The following is a 14,036-nucleotide window of genomic DNA, read 5'->3' on the forward strand; positions in this document are numbered from 1 at the left end:
TTGTGTGTCTGATCAAGGGTACCTCAGGTGAGGCTTTTGTAATTGGTGTAATGCACCATTGATGAGTGTAATTGAGTTCCAAGAGCTCTGATTGTAATGTGCTGATGATCAATAAAGAATTCATTCTTGCTGTCATTTGAATTTCGAGCTAAGTTCCATTTCTCTGTTTTATTTTTCTGGTTTAAGTTTAATTCCAATTCATGTTTGAATGTTTGGTTCTTATGAGCTGTTATTGATCATAACAACAAGTTAAATGTGAATCAAATTCACATCAGTAACAATATCTTGAAGAAACAACACAAGAAAAGAGAATACCAATAATCATATATGAGTAATTGGTGAAACTATTTTTCAATATTGTTTTGCAAAATATTTTTCATTTGATGATTTTTCATGAAGTAGCGTTTCAGAATAGGATGTCAAGCACAATTTACAGTGATAAAATAAAAAAACAACTAACAAAATAAAAATTACAAAAATGAGGCATGCTAAAATTCAACTTTCTGAGATAATTTGTATAGGTCTAGAAAGACCAGGAGATGTAGACGAATCTGTGAGGTAACTACTTGATGATGTATACTGGAATTGATCTCTTGTTGAACTTGTAGTGTCAGATGTTGTATAAGAGGTAGTAGAATATATGTTCATTGAAGGAGCAAAATACATAGGTCTAGGTAACTTTGGTGGGAGATTAGGTAGTGGAGATTCGAAATTCAGAATGTTGACCACTTGTTTGATAGAAGGCCTGAAAGAAGGATCAGGATGAAAACACCATAACCCAGCTACCATCAAGCTCTCCATCTGCCTTTCATTGAATTCCATACTTAATCTCTTGTCAGCAGCTTCAAGAACTTGCCCTTTTCCATACAACTCCCACACCCATTCCACAAGACTCACTTTGCTCGGTTCTGTGTTTCGTTCAACTGGTCTTCTTCCACAACAGATTTCAAGGGCAACCACACCAAAGCTGTAGACATCGGACTCTTTGCTAGCTTTTCCGGTAGTGATACACTCTGGAGCCATATAGCCCATGGTGCCTGCCACAACAGTTGTTTGTAAACCGAATTCGTGGTCTGCAAGCCGGGCCAGACCGAAATCTCCTAGCTTGGTGTTGAAGTTTGAATCTAACATTACATTGCTCGACTTGATATCTCTATGCACCACACACTGTTCCCATTCTTCGTGAAGATACAGTAGTGAAGATGCCAATCCAAGAGCTATTCTATATCTTACTATCCATGTTAGTGTTGGTTTCCCTCCGAAGAGATGGTGATCAAGGCTTCCATTAGGCAAATATTTATAGACAAGAAGGAACTCGCCTTGTGTGTGACACCAACCAATGAGCTGAACCAAATTCCTATGCCTCAAACGACTGATGATTTTTACCTCGGAAACATACTCCTTTTTGCCTTGCTGTGATCCTTTGGATACCCTCTTAACTGCCACTTCTGTATTTGATACACTTAACAAACCTTTATACACACCTCCAAATCCTCCCTGTCCAAGCTTCCCTTCCTCAGAAAAGTTGTTTGTTGCAAGGCTTAGTTCACGGTAAGCATACCTCTTTGGCCCAGTTTCTCCAAATTCACCATCAATAGACTCATCATATTCCTCCACTTCCATTTCCTTAGCTACCCTTCTCCTCCGAAAGATGAACCAAAGTAGTAGTAAACCACAACCCAATATAGCAAAACCTACAACTAAACCAATTATGAGTCCAGCACTGCTTCCACCATTCTCATATGTAGCCTCCAAAGTAGAGTTAAAAGACCAAGAGCGAACATTATGTAATTCAGCCCATTGGCCAGTGGCCATTAAATATGTATCCGACCCATCGCATGTGCTGAGCTACGAGACCTTGGGTTTGTAGGAGGATTTGTCATTCGATGAACGTCCAGTGAAAAATACTCGATCGAAAGAACAAAGTACTAAGGAATAACACCATTTCATTGGTAAATGTATTGTGGAGGAACAATGTTGTTGATGAGGCAACATGGGAATTAGAGTTTGGTATGTTGCAGCAGTATCCTGAGTTGTTTGAATAAAATTTCGGGACGTAATTTCCTTTCAGGGGGGATAATTGTAATATCTGTTTTTTCGAAAGGTTCATTTTGTAATTTTGCCACTGAGAGTAATTTTGTCATTTTACATATTTATGGGTTTAGATATGTATGGATTCCAATGATAACAAAGATTCTTGATTTCTTATGTTTGAGAACTTGGAATGAGATTTAAATCTCGACATGTGCATGATGCCTGATAAATAATTAATTACGTGGATTAATTAAATTATTTATTTATGTTGTGAATGTTATTATTATTATTATTATGAGCATAATAATATTAATAACATGATATGAATTCATTTTATTTTATTATACAGTTTATTGTATTATTATTTAAATGGATTAAATAATGGTAATTGCATGTAATTATGAAATGACCATAATGTCCCTATGTTTTAATTTAGTTGAGGGGCATTTAAATGACATTAGAATATGATTTTAAATGCAATTAAGTGATTAAATTCGAAATTTAAATCAGTTATAATAAGATCACCATTTTTTTATTTAATTTTTAAAAGAAATTCATTAAACATAGGCTTAGAATCGCTCAACAACAACCAAGTGGGAAAGTATTCATTTCTTTTTGTTTAAGCACGATTTAGAGGGCCTCTCAATAGTTCAAAATCGTGGGAAGAGAGGGAGAGTTGCACTAGAGGAATAAAATAGACGTTCTTGAATTTTCTAGAGAGAGAAAGGGAGATTTCGGGTTTGAGAGCTCTAGGAAATTTCTGGGTGGTTTTGAGTGTTTGAAATATATTTTCTATGATCTAAGGAACGTTTTTGACGTGACAAAAGGGGCTAGAAAGGTCGTTTTCAAAAATCACAAATTTTCACCATTAAAGTGAGTGTTCTTGAATAATTTCGGATCTAAGAGAATATGAGAGGTTTCGGGTTCGTTTGAAGTGTTTAGAAAGCTTAGAGGGATCCTAAGAAGTGTTTTGGACGTAAATAAACGGATCAAAAAGCTCTAAAACAAAATGTTGTATTTTGACCACCATTTTTGGCGGCACACCGATGACGAGGAAGACACGCACGATTCGACCATCATGGGTCAGTTTTCTTGAGCTTCAAGGGTTATTTTAGGTGCTGGAATCTTTGGGAACAAATTCCAACCGGTTTGGAGTGTCAAGAACAAGTGGAAAGAAGAGTTAGAATCTCGCTAGCGACGGAGAAGAAGAAGATTTCGGCGAGGCTCTGGCGAACCCGATCTGGGTATTTATTTAGGTTTTTTCTTTAGTTTTTGAATCCTAAATATTAGTACATTAATTTTAGAGCACTGATAGACCCTAAACGGGTATGTTTAAAAATTTATATATCGCAAGCGCACGAATCGTCCATATAGAATAGTGATCGTAAGCAAGGATGTCGAACCCAAAGGAGTTGTCTAAAATCGAAAATGAAACTATTTTAAATCAAAAGTAATAAATTCTAACCTAGTTCCAAAGATTGATAAGTTTTAATAGTATGAACATAAAATGAAATATTGAAAAATAAAGCTTTTTAAGATAATGAAAATAAACCAATAATGAGTTGAAAATAAGTATTAAAAGAAAAGATTATTAAGATACTAGAATCCACAAAATGTAAGTTTAATAATATTTATTAGTATATTGATTCCCAAGTTTTAGTGATAGTTAAAATAATTTAAACTATCATTTTCCAAAAATATTTATAATTTTAAGCACAATTTTCTTATAAAAAGATAGGATTTTTCTTCACTTTTCAAAATTATAATTTCAAAGCATTTAGTGTAAATCAATCTAATGAAATAACAAATAAATCAATGAACATTATTTATAAGGCAAAACATAATATTTTTGTTCTAAGCATGGATGTGTACAATTTAATGACACATCTTACACAAAGAATATTATGTTTATGCACTAATGAAGAACAAAGTGTAAAAATGTTCTAACAATCTAAAATACAAGATATTTAAGATGAAAGAAATATATGAAGAAGAAAAATCCATAGACTTTGTTGCATTACAAGGGAAATCAACATACAACATAAATATTACCTAGTTACAAGTTGCTTCATCATGATCTTAATAATCTTATGAAAAAGATTAGAAGCACATAACTAGAATAGAAATTACAAAATAAATGACATACATACTTGCAAAATGCTCTTGAAAAACCCAAATGGAAGAGAGAATGGTAGAGAGAAAATGAGAGAAAAAGATGGTAACCAAAAAATTAAGCACACCAAAAATGGTCTTGAAAGTCCATATTTATAGCCAAAGTGAGTTTATTAAAATAATCAATTTAAATTAATTAAATTGATTAGATTAATTAAATAAAATAAATATGGTATGTAGAGGTAAATTATAGGGTGTAATGATGATGTTGTGGTGAAAATGTGTAGGAAAAAGGGTAAAAAGTTGGCATTTTTGTCATAGGGGACAAAGGGACAAAATGCATTTTTGTTGGGCTCAATAAGGGAAATGGCAGCAATGTGGTGGTTGGGTGTTGGAGGGGGGGCCACGGGTTGGGCCTAGAGTGGGCCTCACGTGGTTGGGCTTTTGGAGAAACACCATTTTTCTTGTTACTTTCTTTCAAAATTACCATCTTTCCTTTGATTTTCTTGCTTTTCAAGGGCAATAATTTTCCTACACAATAAATTATAAACTAAATTAAAATTAAATATTTTCATTAATAAAATATATCATATAACTCCCATGAAAACATTAATTAAAATTTAATTTACATAACATTTAATTTCAATAAAATCATATTTTTAGCATTCAAACTAACAATACTAATTTTAAATAATTAAACTACAACATATTATAATAACATATCTATAAAAACATATAAAAATCTAGAAAACTACAATAAGACTAATAAATTAAAAATTACATAAAAACTTAATAAGTTAATTAAAAACTCATGAACTAAGCAACAATTAGCATGTAAAACATGGTAAAATAACTCTATTTTGTAGAGTTATCACACCCCCAAACTTAAAGTTTTGCTAGTCCTCAAGCAAAAGAAAAATTAAAATACACATATATTTTTTTTTTTATTGGTGATATAAAAATGATTTTCTCAAAAATTGCACAATGAAAATAACTCTCAGAAATTATTATGAATAAAAGTTAAGCTTATATAATTAATTAAATTGTCAATTTTGCTTTTAGAAAATATGTTTTTATTAAAATTATTTTTCACTTAAACTTATAGGAAATAAGAGTTTTTATGAAAAATGTAATTTTTGTTACAAGCAAAATTGACCCTATAATTAAAAACAAAGCTTAAAAATTATTCATATTTTTAAGAGAATTAATTTCAAACTCAATCAGAATTTTTATCATTGAAAATGAAAAATATCACCAATTTTTTTTTTTTGTAAAAATTTTTTTAAATTTTTTTTTTTTGAATTTTTATGAAAATGAACAAATAAAAAAAAAATTAACAAAACCACAACATATAAATAAATAAATAAAAATTCAAACAAACATTTTTTTTTCTTTTCAAACAAGCATACATAAAATAAAACACAAAACAAACACAATAAAACTCGATACCCCCAAACTTAATTTAAGCATTGTCCTCAATGTGTCAAAATATAAATATAAATTAAAATTGACAAGAGTGTAAAGTTTAGAATGGTCGTACCTCGATATTGTGCATTGCGAAGATAGAACAAGATAGAACAGGATACAACTAACAAAAATTAAATCGCACATAAAACAACAATACAAATAAAACACAAGTTATCAAGATCACACAGGAATCAAAGAGCATGGTAAACAGGGTCCTCAAGGAGTATCTCATCCACTTCATCAGTTTTTAATTCCAAAAATGGTTTTAATTTTTGTCCATTAACTTTAAATATATCACCATTTTTAGGATTTTCAATTTCAATAGCTCCATGTGAAAAAACAATACGAACAATGTAAGGACCAGACCACCTAGAGCGTAACTTTCCCGGGAATAAATGCAAACGAGAGTTGTATAAAAGGACTTTCTGACCTGGATAAAAATCTTTTCTCAAAATATTTTTATCATGGTAAAATTTCATGCGATCCTTATACTTTTTTGAATAGTCATATGCATCATTCCTAATTTCGTCTAGTTCATTGAGTTGAAGCTTTCGTTTCTCACCTGCTTTGTCTAAAGAAAAATTTAACTGCTTAATTGCCCAGAAGGCTCTATGTTCTAACTCAACAGGTAAATGGCACGCCTTCCCATACACAAGTCTGTAGGGTGACATGCCAATGGGCGTTTTGTACGCGGTACGATACGCCCATAATGCATCAATGAGTCTTAAGGACCAATCTTTCCTAGTTGGATTCACAGTTTTTTCTAAAATGTGCTTAACTTCCCTATTAGACACTTCAACTTGACCACTAGTTTGTGGGTGATATGGTGTTGAGACTTTATGTGTAATGCCATATTGTTTCATCAAATGTTCAAATGGCTTATTACAAAAGTGAGTACCGTTATCACTAATTATAGCACGTGGTGAACCAAAACGGGAAAATATATTTTCTTTCAAAAAACGAAGCACAACTTTGTGGTCATTAGTGTGGCATGCAATAGCTTCAACCCATTTAGATACATAATCGACTCCAACAAGAATATAAAGATTACCAAAAGAGTTAGGAAATGGTCCCATAAAATCAATGCCCCAAACATCAAATATGTCAATAATAAGAATAGGATTTAAAGGCATCATGTTTCTTTTAGTTAAACTTCCTAACTTTTGGCAACGCTCACAAGCTTTACAATAAACATATGTATCATGAAAGATAGTAGGCCAATAAAAACCACATTGTAAAACTTTAGCAGCTGTTTTCTTACCACTAAAATGTCCTCCACATGCATGATCATGACAAAAAGATATGATTTTAGACTGATCACAGTTTGGAATGCATCTTCTAATTATTTGATCAGGGCAGTATTTAAACAAGTAAGGATCATCCCAAATAAAGTTTTTCACCTCAGAATAAAATTTAGATTTATCATGCTTAGACCAATGAGATGGTATTTCTTTAGTGACCAAATAATTAACAATATCAGCATACCAAGGTAATGAAGAAATATGCATTAATTGTTCATCAGGAAAAGTTTCAGTGATAGGAGTGGAATCATGTATAGTTTCAACAACTAGTCTAGATAAATGATCAGCAACAACATTTTCAGATCCTTTTTTATCACGTATTTCTAAGTCGAATTCTTGTAAAAGCAGGATCCAACGGATCAAACGAGACTTAGCATCTTTTTTCGATAAGAGATATTTTAATGCAGCATGATCAGAATAGACAATAATTTTAGATCCTAACAAATAAGATCTAAATTTCTCCAATGCAAAAACAACAGCAAGCAATTCTTTTTCGGTTGTGGAGTAATTTAATTGAGCATCATTTAAAGTTTTGCTAGCATAGTAAATTACATGAGGTATTTTTTCAAGTCTTTGTCCTAAGACAGCACCTATAGCATAATCAGAAGCATCACACATTATTTCAAAAGGTATTTTCCAATCAGGAGGTCGAATAATGGGTGCAGTAGTCAACAAATTTTTTAATTTTTCAAAGGCAACATGGCAATTACTATCAAAGACAAAAGCATTTTCTTTTCCAAGTAAATGGCATAAAGGCCGAGAAATTTTGCTAAAGTCTTTTATAAATCTTCTATAAAAACCGGCATGGCCTAAGAATGATCTAATTTCTTTCACAGTTTTAGGTGGGGGAAGTTTTGAAATAAGGTCAACTTTAGCTTTATCAACTTCTATTCCATCAGATGAGATTACATGACCTAAAACAATTCCTTTTTTAACCATAAAATGACATTTTTCCCAGTTAAGCACAAGGTTTTTCTCTTTGCAACGAATTAAAACAAGTGAAAGATGGTGCAAACATTCATCAAAAGAGGAACCAAACATAGAAAAATCATCCATAAATACTTCAAGAAATCTTTCAACCATGTCAGAAAAAATCGAAATCATACATCTTTGAAAAGTCGCAGGTGCATTACATAATCCAAAGGGCATGCGACGATATGCAAAAGTTCCAAAAGGGCATGTAAAAGTAGTCTTTTCTTGATCTTCTGGGGCGATGGGGATTTGGTTATACCCCGAATACCCATCAAGAAAACAATAATATGCATGGCCAGCTAATCGTTCAAGCATTTGATCAATAAAAGGCAATGGAAAATGGTCTTTTCTAGTAACATTATTCAACTTTCTATAATCTATGCACACTCTCCACCCTGTTTGTACTTTAGTAGGGATTAATTCATTTTTCTCATTTTCAACAACTGTGATCCCAGACTTCTTAGGCACAACTTGAACTGGACTAACCCATTGACTATCAGAAATAGGGTAAATGATACCTACGTCTAACAATTTTATGACCTCTTCTCTAACTACTTCTTTCATATTTGGATTTAATCTTCTTTGACATTCCCGAGAGGTTTTAGCATTCTCTTCTAGATGGATTCTATGCATACATATGGATGGGCTAATTCCTTTAATGTCTCCAATGGTCCAACCTATGGCTTCTTTATGTTTTCTAAGGACATCTAACAATTTACCTTCTTGTTCTTTATCTAAAGCGGATGCTATGATAACAGGTAAGGTTTCAGACTCTCCTAGAAAAGCATATTTTAAATTTTCTGGCAAAGGTTTAAGGTCTAACTTTGGAGACTCAGAAATTGATTGAACATGACCTAAGGGTGAAAAAGGTTCAACTTTGGTTTCATTTAAGGGTATAGGCTCTACCAAAGAATTCACATCATCATTAGAGTCATCAACATGCAAGTTCATACCAAAGTATTTTTCACAAAAATCAAATAAGTCATTTCCATCATTTTCACAAATACTATCTATCATGTTAACTTCATGCACTTCTTCACACTCAACAGATTTAACTACATTAAAAACATTCAATTCAACAGTCATATTTCCAAAAGATAATTTCAAAACACCATTACGACAATTTATGATTGCATTAGATGTAGCTAAGAATGGTCTACCTAAAATGATAGGAATTTGAGCATGCATATTTTCCACAGGTTGAGTATCAAGAACAATGAAGTCAACAGGAAAATAAAATTTATCAACTTTTATCAAAACATCCTCTATAATGCCTCTAGGAATTTTTACAGAACGATCGGCTAATTGAAGAGTTATAGAGGTAGGTTTTAGCTCACCAAGACCAAGTTGCTTATAAACAGAATAAGGCAATAAATTTACACTAGCACCCAAATCAAGTAAAGCTTTGTTAATAAAATGATCACCAATAATGCATGAAATTGTGGGACACCCAGGATCTTTATATTTAACAAGACTCTTATATTGAATAATGGAACTAGCTTGTTCAGTTAAAAACGCCTTTTTAGGAACATTAGTGTTTCTTTTAACAGTACAAAGATCCTTTAAAAATTTAGAGTAGGCAGGAATTTGTTTAATGGCATCTAAGAAAGGGATATTGATACTAACTTGTTTAAAAACTTCTAAGATGTCATTATATTGGCTGCCTTTTTTAATTGGAAGTAATCTTTGTGGGAATGGGGCTTTTGGAATGAAAGGATGGATTGGAGTTTCTTTGTTTGATGAGTCATTGAGATTAGAACTAGGAGGCTGACTCTTTTCTTTTTCTTTTTCATTTTCAACCTCGGGTATGTAATCGGGTTTGACAATTTTCTTTCCAGACCTAAGAGTTGAAATTGATTTGACTTCTCCATTATGACTAGACTTTCCTATCTCATATTGACCTTTTGGATTAGGGATAGGTTGACTAGGGAATGTTCCTTTTTCTCTATCAGCTAAAGCAGTGGCGAGTTGTCCTACTTGTGTCTCGAGTTTGGTAATAGATTGAGATTGATTTTGTAGGATTTGTTGGGTGGATTGCATAAATTGTTGTAAAGTATCTTCTAAGGAAGGTTTTCTTTGTTGCGGATATGGTTGATTTTGTGGGGCATGAGCTTGGTTTTGTGTGTTGTATTGGTGCCCTTGATTCATTTGGGGTTGGTTTTGTCTCCATGAAAAGTTCGGATGGTTTCTCCAATTTGGATTGTAGGTGGACGAAAATGGGCTATCATTTGGTTTCCCATAAGTATGAAGTGCATTGGCCTCCTCAGAAAAGGCTTCTTGGTAGGAAGGGCATGATTGGGCATTATGGCAAGGACTAGAACATATAGAACAAACATCTTTTCTAGGTTGAATTGGAGAGTTTATAGTTTGGCTTATGGCTAAAGCTTCTACTTTTCTCGCTAATTTATCTAAGGATGTTCTTAAGTCTAATTCTTCTTTTACTTCATACCTTCCTCCTCTTTTTGGTGAATTAGTTGACCTAGACCTAGGATCAAAATAATTCCATTGTTGTGAATTGACAGATAAATCTTCAAGGGCGTCCCACGCCTCTTGTCCTTGAAATTTTAAAAATTTTCCAGTATGCATAGATTGAATCATTTGACGATTAGAGGGAGTCAAACCATCATAAAAATATTTTACAAGTCTCCATTTTTCAAAACCATGATGAGGACATTTTAATAATAAATCTTTAAATCTTTCCCAACATTCATAAAACTCTTCATTATCTTTTTGAAAAAATTCGGAGATTTCTCTCCTTAGACTATCAGTTTTAGACATTGGAAAAAATTTCAACAAGAATTTATTATAAAGTTGATCCCAAGTAGTTATAGACCCAGTGGGAAGGGAATTTAACCAAGCTTTTGATTTGTCTTTTAATGAAAAAGGAAACAATCTTAGTTTGACCGACTCATCAGAAAAATTTTGAAATTTAAATGTTGAGCAAATTTCTAAGAAATCTTTGACATGCATGTAAGGATCCTCTCTATCTAACCCATAAAAAGATGGCAACAATTGAATGATTGCTGGTTTAAGCTCAAAATGAGTAGCAGAAGTTGTAGGTAAAACAATGCATGAAGGAGCATTAGATGAAATAGGTGCAAAGTATTCAAGCAAAGTTTTTTCAGGCACAGCATTTTCATCAACAATATTAGCAATAGGTTCCATGATGCTCAAATTTTTACTAACACTTTCAATTTCAAACAAAGATAAACGTCTTTTTACTAATCGTTTTTTAGAGTTACGTTCCCAATGATGCATACAATTTTCACAAACAAGGCAACAATGATAATCTCAAACAAGCAATTTTCTGATGTGGAAGATCAGTTAAAACCGCAACCACAGAGCATACTTAGAATTTTTAGAGATTTCACAACAATAATTCTTATGGTTTACTTGTCCCCAGGCCTATTTGATTCCACTTACTCGCGCACTACTAACAACTCCCCGAGGTTAATTAGTAGAGGCGGATGGGAATTTTGGTCAAATTTCCTTTAAGCAAGAATTGCTTATGGTGAAAGGACAAGATTTAGGTTTCTCTTTTTTTTTTTTTTTCAAGTATTTTTCACAATATTACGCTAAAATATTAAAGAAGACAAAGAAAAATAAGGCAAAAATTAAATAAGACTAAAATTTAAGCAAGAGTAGGGAGGCATAGCATGCCATCAACCATAACAAAATTAAGGTAAAAACTAGGAGGCACAAGTGCCATCAACTTAAACATAAGATAGAGGACTAGGAGGCAAAAATTGCCATCAACTAGCTAGGAGGCAAAATTGCCATCAACTAGTAATTTGCGGAAATTAAATAAAATAAAATTACAACAAAATTATAACAAAATTAGGAGGCACAAGTGCCATCGACTGTAAAAATTAAAAGGATAGATAGGAGGCACAAGTGCCGTCAACTAAAAAAAAAAAAAACAATAAATATAAATATAAGTATATATTTTTTTTTATGGGTGGTTGAACCGTCCCAAATTTCTTTTTATCTTTTTTTTTTTTAGATTTTATAGATATATATTTTTTTGTTTTTTTTTTAAGTGTAAAAAAAAATTAAAATAACTAGTAGAAGAATTCACTAACCTTGAGATAAATTCGTTTCTTTTCTCTTGCAACTCCCCGGCAACGGCGCCAAAAACTTGATAGACCCTAAACGGGTATGTTTAAAAATTTATATATCGCAAGCGCACGAATCGTCCATATAGAATAGTGATCGTAAGCAAGGATGTCGAACCCAAAGGAGTTGTCTAAAATCGAAAATGAAACTATTTTAAATCAAAAGTAATAAATTCTAACCTAGTTCCAAAGATTGATAAGTTTTAATAGTATGAACATAAAATGAAATATTGAAAAATAAAGCTTTTTAAGATAATGAAAATAAACCAATAATGAGTTGAAAATAAGTATTAAAAGAAAAGATTATTAAGATACTAGAATCCACAAAATGTAAGTTTAATAATATTTATTAGTATATTGATTCCCAAGTTTTAGTGATAGTTAAAATAATTTAAACTATCATTTTCCAAAAATATTTATAATTTTAAGCACAATTTTCTTATAAAAAGATAGGATTTTTCTTCACTTTTCAAAATTATAATTTCAAAGCATTTAGTGTAAATCAATCTAATGAAATAACAAATAAATCAATGAACATTATTTATAAGGCAAAACATAATATTTTTGTTCTAAGCATGGATGTGTACAATTTAATGACACATCTTACACAAAGAATATTATGTTTATGCACTAATGAAGAACAAAGTGTAAAAATGTTCTAACAATCTAAAATACAAGATATTTAAGATGAAAGAAATATATGAAGAAGAAAAATCCATAGACTTTGTTGCATTACAAGGGAAATCAACATACAACATAAATATTACCTAGTTACAAGTTGCTTCATCATGATCTTAATAATCTTATGAAAAAGATTAGAAGCACATAACTAGAATAGAAATTACAAAATAAATGACATACATACTTGCAAAATGCTCTTGAAAAACCCAAATGGAAGAGAGAATGGTAGAGAGAAAATGAGAGAAAAAGATGGTAACCAAAAAATTAAGCACACCAAAAATGGTCTTGAAAGTCCATATTTATAGCCAAAGTGAGTTTATTAAAATAATCAATTTAAATTAATTAAATTGATTAGATTAATTAAATAAAATAAATATGGTATGTAGAGGTAAATTATAGGGTGTAATGATGATGTTGTGGTGAAAATGTGTAGGAAAAAGGGTAAAAAGTTGGCATTTTTGTCATAGGGGACAAAGGGACAAAATGCATTTTTGTTGGGCTCAATAAGGGAAATGGCAGCAATGTGGTGGTTGGGTGTTGGAGGGGGGGCCACGGGTTGGGCCTAGAGTGGGCCTCACGTGGTTGGGCTTTTGGAGAAACACCATTTTTCTTGTTACTTTCTTTCAAAATTACCATCTTTCCTTTGATTTTCTTGCTTTTCAAGGGCAATAATTTTCCTACACAATAAATTATAAACTAAATTAAAATTAAATATTTTCATTAATAAAATATATCATATAACTCCCATGAAAACATTAATTAAAATTTAATTTACATAACATTTAATTTCAATAAAATCATATTTTTAGCATTCAAACTAACAATACTAATTTTAAATAATTAAACTACAACATATTATAATAACATATCTATAAAAACATATAAAAATCTAGAAAACTACAATAAGACTAATAAATTAAAAATTACATAAAAACTTAATAAGTTAATTAAAAACTCATGAACTAAGCAACAATTAGCATGTAAAACATGGTAAAATAACTCTATTTTGTAGAGTTATCAAGCACTTTCCAACTGGTTTGATATTTTTTTTTTCCTTGAATTACTATGATTTATTTAAGTGTAAATAGAGATTAATTATGAAAAATATTTTTATTGTTTAGAAAAATATGAGTTTATGTTTGAATGATCTCTGTATGATTTATAATTTTTTTTGTATGTTTAGATTTAAGTTTTGATTGTATTTGATAATTTTATTTAATTATTTTCTTTTAAAAATGTGATATAAGAAAATAAATGTGGAAAAATTATTTAAATTATTCTAAAAAATTTTGAGAAATTTTTTATATGTTTAAAATGAGATTCTAAAGCTCTCTGTAATTTTATTTCTAATTTT

The 14,036-nt window shown here is 31.2% G+C and overlaps 1 non-coding gene and 1 pseudogene across 1 annotated transcript; one reads left to right on the forward strand and one right to left on the reverse strand.

The window, feature by feature from the left end:
- Positions 1–495: 495 nt before the first annotated feature.
- On the reverse strand, positions 496–7,424 carry LOC133793601 (L-type lectin-domain containing receptor kinase IX.1-like; annotated as a pseudogene).
- A 3,118-nt stretch (positions 7,425–10,542) lies between these two features.
- Positions 10,543–10,649, forward strand: LOC133798845 (small nucleolar RNA R71). The gene has a single exon (XR_009876062.1). It is a non-coding gene; the product is annotated as a small nucleolar RNA R71 (small nucleolar RNA).
- The last annotated feature ends 3,387 nt before the right edge of the window (positions 10,650–14,036 follow it).

This window comes from Humulus lupulus, chromosome 8, assembly GCF_963169125.1.
Source record: "Humulus lupulus chromosome 8, drHumLupu1.1, whole genome shotgun sequence".
Lineage (NCBI taxonomy): Eukaryota > Viridiplantae > Streptophyta > Magnoliopsida > Rosales > Cannabaceae > Humulus > Humulus lupulus.